The sequence below is a fragment of the Motacilla alba genome, chromosome 4 (genome assembly GCF_015832195.1).
Source record: "Motacilla alba alba isolate MOTALB_02 chromosome 4, Motacilla_alba_V1.0_pri, whole genome shotgun sequence".
NCBI classification, from domain to species: domain Eukaryota; kingdom Metazoa; phylum Chordata; class Aves; order Passeriformes; family Motacillidae; genus Motacilla; species Motacilla alba.
This window is the reverse complement of record NC_052019.1, coordinates 65,736,621-65,749,857: the sequence shown is the minus strand read 5'-3', so window position 1 is coordinate 65,749,857 and position 13,237 is coordinate 65,736,621. Positions and strand designations below refer to the sequence as shown.

At 41.3% G+C, this 13,237-nt stretch overlaps 1 protein-coding gene across 1 annotated transcript in view; it reads left to right on the top strand.

Annotated features, from left to right (window-relative positions):
* FAT4 (FAT atypical cadherin 4) overlaps positions 1–13,237 on the top strand; it is a gene marked incomplete at its 5' end in the record, with an annotated part of 125,239 nt that overhangs the window by 75,794 nt on the left and 36,208 nt on the right. The gene's annotated exons all lie outside the window — the stretch shown is intronic.

Genomic DNA, 13,237 nt, shown 5'->3' with positions numbered 1-13,237 from the left:
CTGGGCTTACCTGACGTCAAAGGGAATTTGGTTTCTGGAAATCAGGATTTTATTTCTATGCCCACTTGTCTGCTGTTGGTAGTGCTCACTGCAGATTTAGGTAGGTGGATTTCTGCCCTGCAGTAATAAGCGGTCCTACCTAAGTAATAAGAACTTCATGCATGTCTACAAAAAACCAATTTAAATGGCAATAGAACTCTGTATAACATTGGCATCACAAATGTGCAGAGGTCACATCAGTGGCCAGAAAACAGCTATGGAGTACTCTGTTAATTTTACTGAAATCTTAGCCCTGAAAAGAAATAAGAATTTGCATTTCAATATTTTAATATTTTGCTTTGCTCAGCATCCAGTCATATCTTTGCACCACAATACCAAATGTATTCCAAGTTCTTTCATTTAAAACAGTACATGAAGTTTTGTAATGAAGATTAATTACACTTTCACTTGAGGTATCCAAGCCCAAAATTTTGGTTTCAGATTTTGGTGTGAGTATTATTAACAAAGACATCCTGCATCATACTTTGGACTGATCTCCGGTCTCCCATGGTTTGATGGATTTAATTTACTGCAGAACTTGTTCCTGCTTTCTAGCAGTAAAAATAGAAGCAGAGCTGGCTGTTGACAAGTGAATACAGTTTTGTTTTCTACCGTGCTGTGTGCAGTATCTTGTGCCAGTGACAATAACTATGGCTTGTATTTTCCTATTGCAGCAGTGCTCAGGTATTCCACAGTCTGAGCACAGCCGAAGCTGAAAAACACAATTTTAAGGCTTGAGGTATCATTTGTTTTGTACTTTGGCTAGAGAGAACTGTGTGCTTTATGGTTTTTACACTGGCTTTCTATTACTCTGTAGCCTCAAACTGCTCACTTGTGACTTGGATTTGCTTGGGCTTGAATGTCCTTATGTTCCTTCAGAAGCCGAGGCTGGGTTTGTCTTGCTGTTTCTTTGGTCTCTCAGTCCAAGCTGGGGGAAGTCATTGAGGGCTGTACAGAGCAAAACACCCAGAGACTGAACTGATTAAAGTGGTATCATGCAGCCAACAATTACTGTCCTTCTTGGAAGAGGGAGGGGAGCAGAACTCAGCTGTACCCCACGCCTAGCATGGTGTGTAACCAAGAGTTTGACCAGAGCACAGGCTTTACCGGGACCCTGGCTCCTAAAAACCCCACACAATCCAGGAGATTTAACCAACAGTTAAATCCAGCAGTCCCAAATGAAAATATTTACTCGTGTTGGGAGATATTTGAGTTTCAGGTAATCCAGGGAGACGTTAATACATGAAGTGTGCACGGGACCTTTGCCATAAGTGGCTGACAAGAACAGCAGCATGCTTTATGAGTTCCTGTGTTTAAACATGTAGATATCGCACTGATTAAACACTGTTTGAAGCTTCCTTTTTAAATTTGCTATGTTCTTTAAAGCTAACTCACAAGTTCCCATGCCCTCCTGCCAGTGTTAAAAATGTTCTAGCAAGTGTGTTCAGCAGTAGCTGTTTAGTAGTAACTTTAAGCAAAATGTAACTGCTCTACTGTGCTTCAGTTTACAACCTGACTAATCCACAGCTGGTATGATTTGGGGTAATTTTCAACCAGGCTGGTGAATAGCATTAGCTATCATCTTCTGGTTGTACTGAAGACTTGTTCTGAATTCATACCAGCAAAGAATACATTGAAATCTATGCAATCATGATTTATCTAAATCACAGGAAAGTGGAAGTCTTCAGTAGAAATCAGTGGCAAAACTTAACTTGATTTCATGAAAGTGGGATGGGAACCATAGGCACAGTAGATATCCAGATGGTACCGCACTGGCTGCTGCTAGTCAGTGCATTTTTCATTAAATGATGTATTTCCTGCCATACTAGCAAAAAAGGTGGGAATGACACAATCTTGAAATGGATAATAAAAGCATTTGGAGTATTTATGTTCTTGAGCAGCTGCTAAATGTTTATAAAAGAAACTCTCCTAGGCATGTCCAGCTCTTTGCCTAACATAACCATTTCTACTGAGTCTCTTAGTTTGTATTTGTTTGATAATTCTTAGTAAGAAGGATTTTGTATACAGACCATTCATCCAGAAATACTCATGCAAAACAGGTAGAGAAGCTGTGCCTCACAGTGTTGGAAAAAGCAGACTTGTCTGAAATTGTCCACATCCATATTATATTTGAAAATGAATCAAGGAAAAGGTATTATCCTTTGCACTTTGACGTTGGCTTTTATTAGCTGTAACAAACAATCTTTCAAGTAGTCTTTAGCAGCCCAAAGAACAGTCTTGCCATATATGGTTCATCTGATTTAAGGTTTGGGGGTTTTTTGTACAGATAAAAATCATGGTACACATCCAGATGCAGTTAACTCAGGAAAAGTCCAGCAAGATCAAAATACTGTCTGTCCAGCCCTCTTCCCATTTTTCTTAGGTCTGCATCTCAATTTTTATAGCCTGCACTGACTGGTTTAAAACATTCAGAGATGATATCCTGCTCCTAAAGAAGTCTATGCCAAGTCTTCCTGTTCTTTCTAGGAAGCAGACACAATACATACTTAGAAGCACCATTAGACATAAGAACTAATGGATTCCCAATTTAGTTTTGGCTGTCTTCCTGGTCTCCTTATCCATAATCAAGGATTTCTTGCTTTTCTTACGTTTATTTTCACTTCATCAAGTTGTGACCGAGGATTCTTGCTGTGTTACCTTAGCCTGTGTAAGGGAAGTTGCTGGAAGAAGGATGTCTTGTAACTTTTCATTATCTTTATCTCGAGGTGTCCATCCAATGCACCTTTATGGATTTACAGCATGTTTTGGCAGCAGGTACGCTGAGTATAACAGCAAGGGAAGGATTAGGATGGGGTAAAGTGTGAAGCCAGGGGCTGCATAGGATTCAGTGCCTGTGCCCTCAGGGATCTCTGTGCTCTTTCACTGCACACAGGAGTGCTCTCCCAGAGCCCAGATCTTAGCCCTGGGCATGTGAGAAGACTTGTGAGTTATCAAGAGCTGAGCTGCTCATAAGCACTGGGGACAGGTCAGGTGGGGGACCGCGGGTGGAGCCATGTGCCCCAGCAATGGAAATGCGGGCAGTTGTTGAAGAAGTGCTATCCCAAGCAAGGGCTCCCCTCAGGCCCAGGGAAGTCAGTCATGATATATGCATTGTCCTGGCTCTGGCCCAACTATTCCTTGGCCTTGGCTGCTAATCCTCCGCCTGGTCCTCAGGGTGGATTGCGGGTCGGTGGAGAGTCTTCCCTGCGTGCTGGGGGAGGGAAAGGACGGACAAAACGACTTCTGGCGCTCGGCTCGGTGATTTGTGTCCATGCAGCCTGCCTCGTGCCCAGTTTCCACAAGGCAGGCTGCGCAAAGGGTTTTGATTCCTACCTTGGTTTATCATCACTCTTCCCTCACTTCTGCGCTTCCACCATGCTCTCACTGCGGCTGGGCCTTGGATACTCGGCTGCCGCTCTAGGCAGGGGGGATTTATGAGGACACGCAGAGCATCCATCACTGGGAACATTCAGCATCTTCCAGAGCTGTACACCTGTGGCTTTGGTCGAGAAATAAAACATAATTCAACCCCAAAGCTCAGCCATCCCAATTTAGAGACCTTCTTGCAGCGCAAGCTGTAAGACCAGAGTGCATGAATTATAAATACAGCGACAGGCAAAGTGATGGACTGTGGAATAACAGGATAGTGTTTAGATTGCAGATGCTGCCCCAGAATGTCTGCTAACATAAACGCCAAGAAACCTACACACAACTATTTGAATGTGTCTTCACGGGTCTGCTTCTACCACATAAATCTGTTCTGCTTTGCTATACCTTTCTTCATGGCAAAATGGTTGGGAAAAGACACTTTCTGCTTTTTTTTTCTTTTACCCCATCTGGTGGGGATGCGGCAGTAGGTAAACATTCAATTCTGGCAGCATGACAAGAACTGGTGCAGCTGCTTTTATCATCCATGTCTTTAACTCTTTGAGCAATTTTCTGGACAAATGTTAGCATTCCAACAGTCCTTCTCCTTTTATTTATTGATTGCAGGGATGTGGAGTAGCACATCTGGAAACCTGCTCACTGCCCAGGACTACTGTTTAAATAAACTGCAGCCACCATTTCTTGATTAGGTTGGTCAGAATGGCACATTGCCACAATAAAACCAAAATCAAATTGTGATGTTTCTAATTAGAAACTGTGTTCCTGTGTTTTGGGGTTTTTTTTTTCTTATTTTCTTAATAACCTGTTTACTGATTTAGATAAATAGTCCTAAAAGAAATGAATCGGTGAACTGGTTATTATATTTAGTTAGCTGTTCTTTGTATACATCCCTGGCCTGGATGAAAAACAACCATATGTTTTTTCTTTAGGAAATGTTGGTCCCCGACTTATGCATTCTTTCCTTCAAGAATGTAGGAGGGCGACCAAGCAGAGAGGTTATATCCTTCTCAAGAATTCCCTTCTGAGCTAGGCTTTTGGTTCCCTTCAATCCTAAAATCAAATGAAAGATGACAGTGCAATTGTGTTGGTTTTTTAACACATTTCAAGATATTTTCTAACAACAAAAGGACAGCTATATTTTCTAGTAATGTTTAGAAAGTCTTAAGACTCAACATTGTGTGAGATTTAACTGGCTAGGCTTAAAGACATTTGTACTCATCCTGTTTCCTTAGCAGACCCTGTATTTCTACTTAACACAGAACCTGCAGTGTGAAAAGATGTTGTCTGAAAGGAATAAATATTATTTTTAGAACAAATTTAGCTATCTTAAAATTTTGGTGCTGTCAAAACAAACAAGCAACTCACTTATTTCAGCTAGAGATGTCCTGTTTGCCAGGTTTTCTGTGCAATATCTAACAACACCCATGGCTGAAGTTTTGATGAGCTAAATTAAGCTGATGTCTGCTCACCTTGGTGCTTAGCAGTTGACAGACGGATTGCTCTCTTCTGTGGTCTTGTTTTATGGCACAGCTGTTACAAAATGAATTTTGGGTTCTGTCCCAGCTCCATTTATTTCCTTGTATTCATGGAAGCTCTTCCTTGTGTCAATGCTGTCTGCTTAGCCTAGTTTTAGTGGTTTTCTATTTCACTGGCTTTATTATTTTTGCTCTTTTAATACTGATACTAAAACTATTGATGCAGCAGTTCTGCCTGATTTTTTTAATTTATTTCTAAATGGCACCTCGGGAGAACTGAGATGGTGACACTCATAAATGAGTTCATAGTGTTCTCATTGTCTTACCATCATCTAAAATCAGGAGACAAGAGAACTGAGAGTGGCATTTGGCATTTTGTGGTTGTGGGAAGCTAATAGCAGGGTCTTGCCCTATCACAGAGCCTAGAAACTGTTAGTACTTTGACATTTTTCCCTAGAAGACAAAAGCTCCAAAAGCTATTTAGGAAGAGTGTTTGTGGCAGAGTCAGTCCAGCATCCCCTGAGGAGTTATTGTCAGGGAAGAGAGCATGTCAGTGTCTGTGGGATGTGGCATGTTTCCTCTCCAAAGGAGATGAGGGCCTATCCCCTCAGAGAACTGCCCCACGAGATGCACAATACAGCCCCCGAAAGGTATTTGAGGCATTTAGTCCTCTTTTATGACTTAAAACTTCATTACTAGGGCACTGTTTCCTAAATATTCCAGCGAGAGTCTCTGGGCTAAATCCAAGCATAAAAATTCCTCTGGGGCGGGGTGCAGGAGAAACTTACATTCAGGCTGGCAGTGGGCTCAGGCTGGCCAGCTCAAGCTGAAATATCTGTGAAAACAATGAAAGATTTTCTCTCAGATTAAAATAATGCATAGCATTTCATTTTCAAGCTAACTCAAACTAGTTTTGGGGAGGAAAAAAAACAGGTATATCTCTTTAAAAAAATTCAGGTTCATTTATTTAAACTGGAAAACGAGCTAGAATATAGTGTTTAATATTTTAAAATTTTCAAGTTAGAAAGAATTGTCTGTTTTTCAGTTTGCAAGCTGTTGCACTTCCTCCCTTACCTCTTCATTCATCCATCTTGCTCTGATTAGTTTGAAACTTCTACATCAAACTTAATTTTCAATTGTTCTTCTGCTTACATCACTTGCCTGTGAAATTCTATTTCATATCTGCTAATGAGATCTCTGAATGTAATCTGTTTTGCAGAAGAGTACTTAGAGTAGTTGTTGAGCAGTTTATCAGCCTTTGAGAAATACCAAGATTTTTCCAGCCTTGGTGATCTTAAGCCGTTTTTTTAAATTAAACATTGCACCTTATAAATTGTAAGTCTGCTAGCACAATCTTCAAATACAAAGCTACAATTTCAGGAAGCCTTAATTGCAAGGATAAAACAAGTAAAACATGCACATATGGCCTGAACACTTAGCCGGCTGGTTAATCTTCTCTATTTATACAGGGTGTTTTTAAAGCGTTATTCAAAATTGTGCACTACAGGAATTTCGCTGTGGGATATTCAGGAGTCACAAGCCATCAAAAATTGCCTTTGTCAGCAGTCCCTGCAGGAGCCAGCTTCTCTGTTTTTTCTGTTTACAGAAATAATTTATAACAAGGAGGAGTAATCTGGATTTAAGAAAGTATTTTTTTAATGGCCTTGCCTTTCTCTGGAGTTGCAGTTGCACTTTCTTTCAATCTCACTTCTGTCACCAGAGGCCTTGGGTGGGGCACATGGCCATGCCCACTCTTCCAGCACCTTTTACTTTTTGCAGGCACCGGGAGATCATAAAATGATTTTGGATGGAAGGGACCTTAATCTCCTCAAATTCCAACCTGCTGCTGCAGTCAGGGGCACCTTCCATTAGACTAGGACACTCTAAGCCCCATCCAAACTGGCCTGGGACACTTCCAGGGATGGGACAGCTACATCTTCTGTGGCCAAACTGTGCCAGGGCCCTGCCACTCTCACAGGGCACAATTTCTTCCTTGCACCCTTACAACCTGTTATGTGCCATGATTTTTATGAACTTTAAGTTCAGCATCTGAAATTGCTCTTAACTATTCTTATTTTGAAACATTTGGTAGAAGGCAACTTCTTGCTCTGGAAATAAATGCATTTCTGGCTAAGAAACATGCAGCCATGTACATGTGAGACTGTTGAACATCTTGAAGCTGTGCTAAATATATATTATACTTTATTGCATGGGTTTTGTTCTCAGACTGTGTCTGTGTTCCTGTAGGTCTGTAACAGTGCTCCAGCTTTTTTTTTTTTTTTAACCTCTCTGGGTTAACAGCTGCAGGAAACTGCTCCTGATCAGAGGAAGAAAACAGATAGGGAAATGTGTATATACACCAGAGGCCTTTAAATTGCTTCTCTGTGTGCCTGCAACTCCTGTTCTTTCAACAGCATATTACATTTCTTGCAATGTGATGTTGCCCCTGTCCTGAAGCTCCAAAGCTTAATGAATTCATAGGATGCAGTCAGTCAGGAATTTTGGTGTCCAGATTTAAAACCCATGTGGATAAGACCAGATGACAGATCCCATTGTGTATCACTGTTTTGGGACAGAGTTTTCTTTTCCACTCTCAGAACAGGTGTGAGTTTCTGTGTTCATGCACATGCACCAGCCCAAGTGTGGTTGGATGTGTTGTTGCTTGAACAAGGTTGGACTCTAAATAATAAATTATTCACTAGACCAGTTTTCACTTTTTATGTTCTCAAATTTAGTTCTGTTTGCTGCCAGTTTATTTAGGCTGCTAGATGGGGGTTGATATTGACTTTTCTAATATCTGATGTAGTACAGAAGGTCCTGGGGTTTTTTCCTTGTTAGATAATCCTTGCAAAAGTACAAATCTGTCCCAACTATCAGTCTATTCCCTTGGTTTTTGAAGTTCAAGTTCTGTTAAATCAGCTTTGGGATCAACTACTGCTTTGTACCTAACTATGTGATAAAGTTAAATTTGACACACTCAGAAATTTTGAAAATCTGAGTTTCCTGCATGATCTCATTCAGTCACCCACTTAACTGATCAAGAGTACAGATTGCTTCTAACTTCTTAATATCTTTTATTAGCCACTTATTTCAGCTTTTGTCTCAAAATAATCTTGGTTCACCATTTTTTTTTTAAAGACTTAGCATGACAGGCTGTGGTGAAAAATTGAGTAAGAGGAAAACAAATCACAGTCAACATACCCAGCCAGGACAAATATTTGTGGTGCAATCTTGTAGAAAGGACTACTTTTTTCTCATTTCACAGATGCAGTTTCTTCTGTGTTCTTGGAAAATTAGTTAAAGTCATCCATGTTCCAAATCAAGCCTTGTGTGCACTAGAAATCCAAAGTGTACTGCAGGCTAGTTGCATTTTCACTTAATGTAGCTCTGTGTTTATTTTAAAACTCACCAGCTGAGTGAGGCTCAGCACACTCCGTCTGCATTTAAATGCATTTTGAAAGATTGGCCACTTTATTGTGAGAAAGGCCTTGTTTACTTGAGTGAAAAAGTTAATTCTCTGTGATAACACATACAACTCCTAGTCCTGGGACTCATTCACTGTTTGTTTGACTGGAGAAGTGAAATCCGTTTTGTTGCAAAGCAACACGTTTCACTGAGGCAAAAATTCCATTTCTGTTAAATCGCTTTCCAATTTTCAGGATAATGATGTGTTTAATTTACCACAAAACATGGTAAACTGCTTGCAGGATGAGTTTTGATCAGTCATTTAGATTCATTTTATTTAATTTTAATTTTTTTTTCATTTTAGTGAAATGTATCTGTGGGTTTTTTGCTTAAGTTTATTGTAAGTTTTCTAGCACGTGATTTTGATATTTTAATGCTGGCAAAAACTTCTGAGTTCCTGGTTTCTGAAAGGAATGATGGTTTTACTATCTGCTGTGCAGAGCATGGTGCAGACAGGACCTAGAAACCATTAAGGCTTCAAACAATATGTCGATGGTGTTCTGGACACATTCTCCTATTTCTAATTTTTGCTGTGAGCCAAACAGCACCACGCAGCCGAGATAATTTCCAATAGCATCATCTTTTCCTGAGCTTTCTTGAAGAAGCTAAATGGCTTTGCAAGTTTCCTTTTGTGGCTTTTTCTTGCTGCTCCAGTGCGCTAAGTGCTCTGATCATTCCCCAGTCACCCAGATGTGGTGTGGAGAGCTGAACGTGTACCAGAGCAGACACTGACACATGTTGGGGGATTCCAGGGAGCCCAAAGAGCTCACCTTCCCCATTCCCCAGAACAAGGGAGAAGCGCATGGTGCTCTCTTCTTCCAAGGCTGCATGGATAGACCAAGGCAGAAGCGAAAGCAGTCTTTAGGTGCATTGCTTGTGGGTGACTTTGTGTCCTTAAAGCATCAGCACAAGTGAGGGCAATGAGTGGCTGATGATGAGTTAATTCAGAAAGGTGTTCTGACCTCTCCTTGCTGGTTATCCAGCATTTGAGAAGCAGAGGTGGTCAGGTTAAATGGTATTTCTCCCCACTGTCACCTTCATGCATTCTGGTTCCTTTCTTCTACTTGAATTACTGCACAGAGCCAATATTTTTCATCCCACCTCTCTTGGACAGGAAGAGGAAAAAAAATGAGAGCACTCGTTACAACTTTTAAAATAAAAAATTGCACATATTGTCATATTTTTTGTGGTGATCAGCCTCAAGCAAGCATGGGTGAATGGAGCAGAAAACCTGCTTGTAGCTCTTCGCCAGTCCCAGTCCCATCTTGCTGGGACAAAAGACATCCTGTCCCATGCTGCTGCCTGCTTGACCCACATTCCCCACCGCTGTTTCTTCATGTCGCTTCCCCCAGTGTCCCATGCAGAGAGGGGAGCCACAGCCCAGTGCTGGCCCAGCCCAAAGTGGCCTCTCATAACCTCTCTCTGTAACTCATCCTCCACCACAGGCTCCCAAGGTCTGCTCCTTCTCTTCATCCCCAGACACATGTTTGCTTGCAGATGTAAGCAAAAAAGCTGAAATTTTTGGAAGAACACCCGTGGGAAGCAATTTTCCCCCTGAACTCAGCGTTACTATTTTGACACTATCCCAGGTTAATCTCTATTTCAACAATGACGTGTGTGGACGTTTGTGGGACTGTCTGCTTAGTGTATATGTACAGCTGCCACCTAGGAAATAAACTGTTTCACAGAAACAGACCTCAGCACACAGAGATGGGAAATTCATAATTATAATGACAATAATATATGAATGGCATCATCCTATGAATTTTAAAGATGTGATACTCACTGAATGGGAACAGACAATTCAATCTCTCCCATTTAGTTCACATAGTCCATTTTTTTTTTTTTTCATTATTCATCATTTGGTTCCTTCACTCCTCCATCCTTCTAGAAAACTTTTTTTCCAGCTTGGATATTCTAAGACCCTGTGAGACCTAGTATTTTGGGATTTGGAAAAAAACCCCTACTAGTTGTATAAGACTAGAGAAATGCTCTAAATGAGGAGTGTCTGACAAAGAAATACTTGCTGCTTCTGCTGAAAAATAGTTCAGGCTATCATGAAAAATCAGTAATTTTTAATGCAAGTTCACCAAGGGAAAAGTGTATGTTTCTTTGTGGCTTTAGCCCTCAGGGCTGTTTTTAAAAGTACTCAGAGGCTTGTGTGGCTGTGTACAGCAATTTTAGGTTGTAACATGCCTGGTTTATTAAGAATGGTTTGGGGTCATCTTGTGTGTTTGGCTAATATTGCAGAATTTACACTAAATTTACTGCAGTTATTTATGCAAAATATTAAAATAGGGCTGATGCTCTACCGTAACAAGAATTAACTGACTTGGGGAAGATTTGCTATTGAAGCAAAACTAAGAAATCTGGGAACTCAGCCTGACTGTGGAAACTACTTCTCTCACCACAAATATGACATGTACATTTTATGAAACCTGCTTATTACCAAGGGCCAAATTCTGTGGTCCTTATGCAAGCACAGCTTTCACTGGAAGTTCACTGAGGACTGTAGAGTTTGGCCCCAAGCTATTTCTTTTCCATATGAAATTACTTCATTTGTAATTTCCTCTTCTTATATTTCTCAGTAACTGCAGAAATGTGAGCTAGTCATTTAATTTCGACTGAGTAAAAGCTTTGAGGACTCTCTGTGAAATTGCAACTTTGTCTTTCGGTGTAATAGACTGAAGGAGTAAATTTGTGGACGTGATATTTTACTTAGAGGGAAAAAAAAACCCAAAACATATCTGTATAACTACACAGACAGGAAACCAGTGTAAATACGTGAGTTTTTCCATCCAAGTAAGATGAGAAAGGTTTGGGGTTTATAACCGTGGAGCAATGACTTGGGATGTTACAAACAGCTGAATTAAAATGGGACTTCTGGGATGTCTCTGTGAGCACTCTGCAGCCACAAGCTAACGTTGATGAGGTCTGGGTTACTTATGTTACCCCAGCTAATTTTGTTGGTGTGGTGCTCAGCCTTGGCTGGGGAAGTCCCTTCCCCAAGGCTGACACAAATGAGCCCACTCTGCACTGCATGGTGCCTCGTAGACACTTTGAGGGAGGAAGGGGAATTGGACAATAAGGGATTGGGGCATGAGGCAAAGGTTGGGATCTAAAGGCACTGCCACCTCTGTTCGTTTTTGTAACAGAGCCCATGGTATGAATTTTCTGGCCTTGGCTTTGTCTTAGCAAATACATTTGAAACAGCGAGTTTCAGGTTTTAGCTGTGAGTTAGCTTTCTTTTCCAGGCTGAATTGCGTTACTGATGCTCTTTGAATGTGACTTACCCAAGATTAATTTCTGAATTATATATAAATTGTTTAATCAGCTGCGAAACTTTACAACTTTCAACCTTTCATTTCATTAGCTGCAAGATGAATATCAATAAAATGCGTTTGGAAGGCCAGAGCTTGATGACACACACAGCAAACGCCGCTGAGGACTCTCTTTCCTTTAGTGTAGTAATAATAAACACTTCACAGGCAATATTTCAGCAATCAAGAACACTTTTGCAGGCTTTTCTATCTATATGTGTTTGGCTAAATGACAAAATCGTGAGTTAAAAAAAAAAAAAAAAGGCTAAAAAATGAGTCAGACTTATTGCCTTAATGTAACCTTCCTGGCTGAAAGCGTATTAATTGGCAGAATGAATTACCTCAGACCAGAGCAGAGAAAGGCCTCTATTGTGTGATGTGAAATCTATACCCCTTGGCTTGCACGTTCTTTCCTCGGTGTTGTGATCCTTCCCCTCTGATCAGCAGCCTCAAAGCCCAGCCTTGCGAGATTTATAACACCTTTCAATTGGAAGCTCTGTCATTCAGCCCATTTGGGCATTAAACCCCATTACTGCAAAGCATTTTGTGGTGAAAAATCCTCCTTCCCATGCTGAGGCTGCTCCCAGCTTCTTCCCGCCTCACTTCTTCAGCCTGCAAGGGTTAACATGCGGGAAAATAGGTTGTTATTTCTCCTTTTATGTAAGAACTTTGTGTTTGGAGCCCTTGCCAGGAGCAGATGAGACCCAAGAGCAGAGCTTGCCTCCTTCCCAGCCCCGAGGTTGAGCTCCAGCAATAACCTTGGATAGCAGTGACCCAATCATCTGCTGGGCTGGAAGGACTGGGGAGGTCACACGGGGTGGCCTGCGTTCCATCAAGTGACAGCTCCGTGTAATATGCCTGCCTCGCGGCAAGGACTCCACCAATCTCTAGCCCAAAGCATTTCATTATCCTTGCTTTATCCCAGTCCAGCAAATGCTGAATTGGTGTATCTGAGATGGAAGGGGAAAGCAATGCAATCTTGGGTAAAACAGGCATGGTCGTCATCTGTCTTTTGAGTAAAAGCAGCCATAACTTAAGTGTTCTATGCTCTGCTATCGCTTTTTCCTTCTCCTTCCTGTGTGTTCCAAGAAGGGAGTGAGCCCTCTTCTCCAGGGGAAGAATTTGGTTAGCAGAAGATGTCTTGCTGCTTCTTGGCTGAAAAGAAGTGTAATGAATGGACTGACAAAGCTAACATGAACTTGTAAAAGTCTTCATTGTCTTTTTTTGGATTTGACAAAGGAAAAGCTTAGGAGGACAAATACTGAGAGATTGCACATGAATAAACATGCTATTTCATGCTCCTTGCTGCTCATCAGAGTTAAGTTTAGAATAACAAGGAGGATGAAAGCCCTGGGTTAAATAAGTTCAGTCTGATTTCCCGTAAGCCAGTATCCCATTGGAGCGAGCATTATTTGCTGCTATAGATGGTTGCTTCTACGGAGAGAATGAGTCTGAACAGGGCTGGAGACTTGCAACCTTCTCACCCGCTCCCAGAAGGTCTCCCCAGGTCAGAGGTGTGACCGGCAGTGGAAAAGCCAGGCGGAAAGCTGG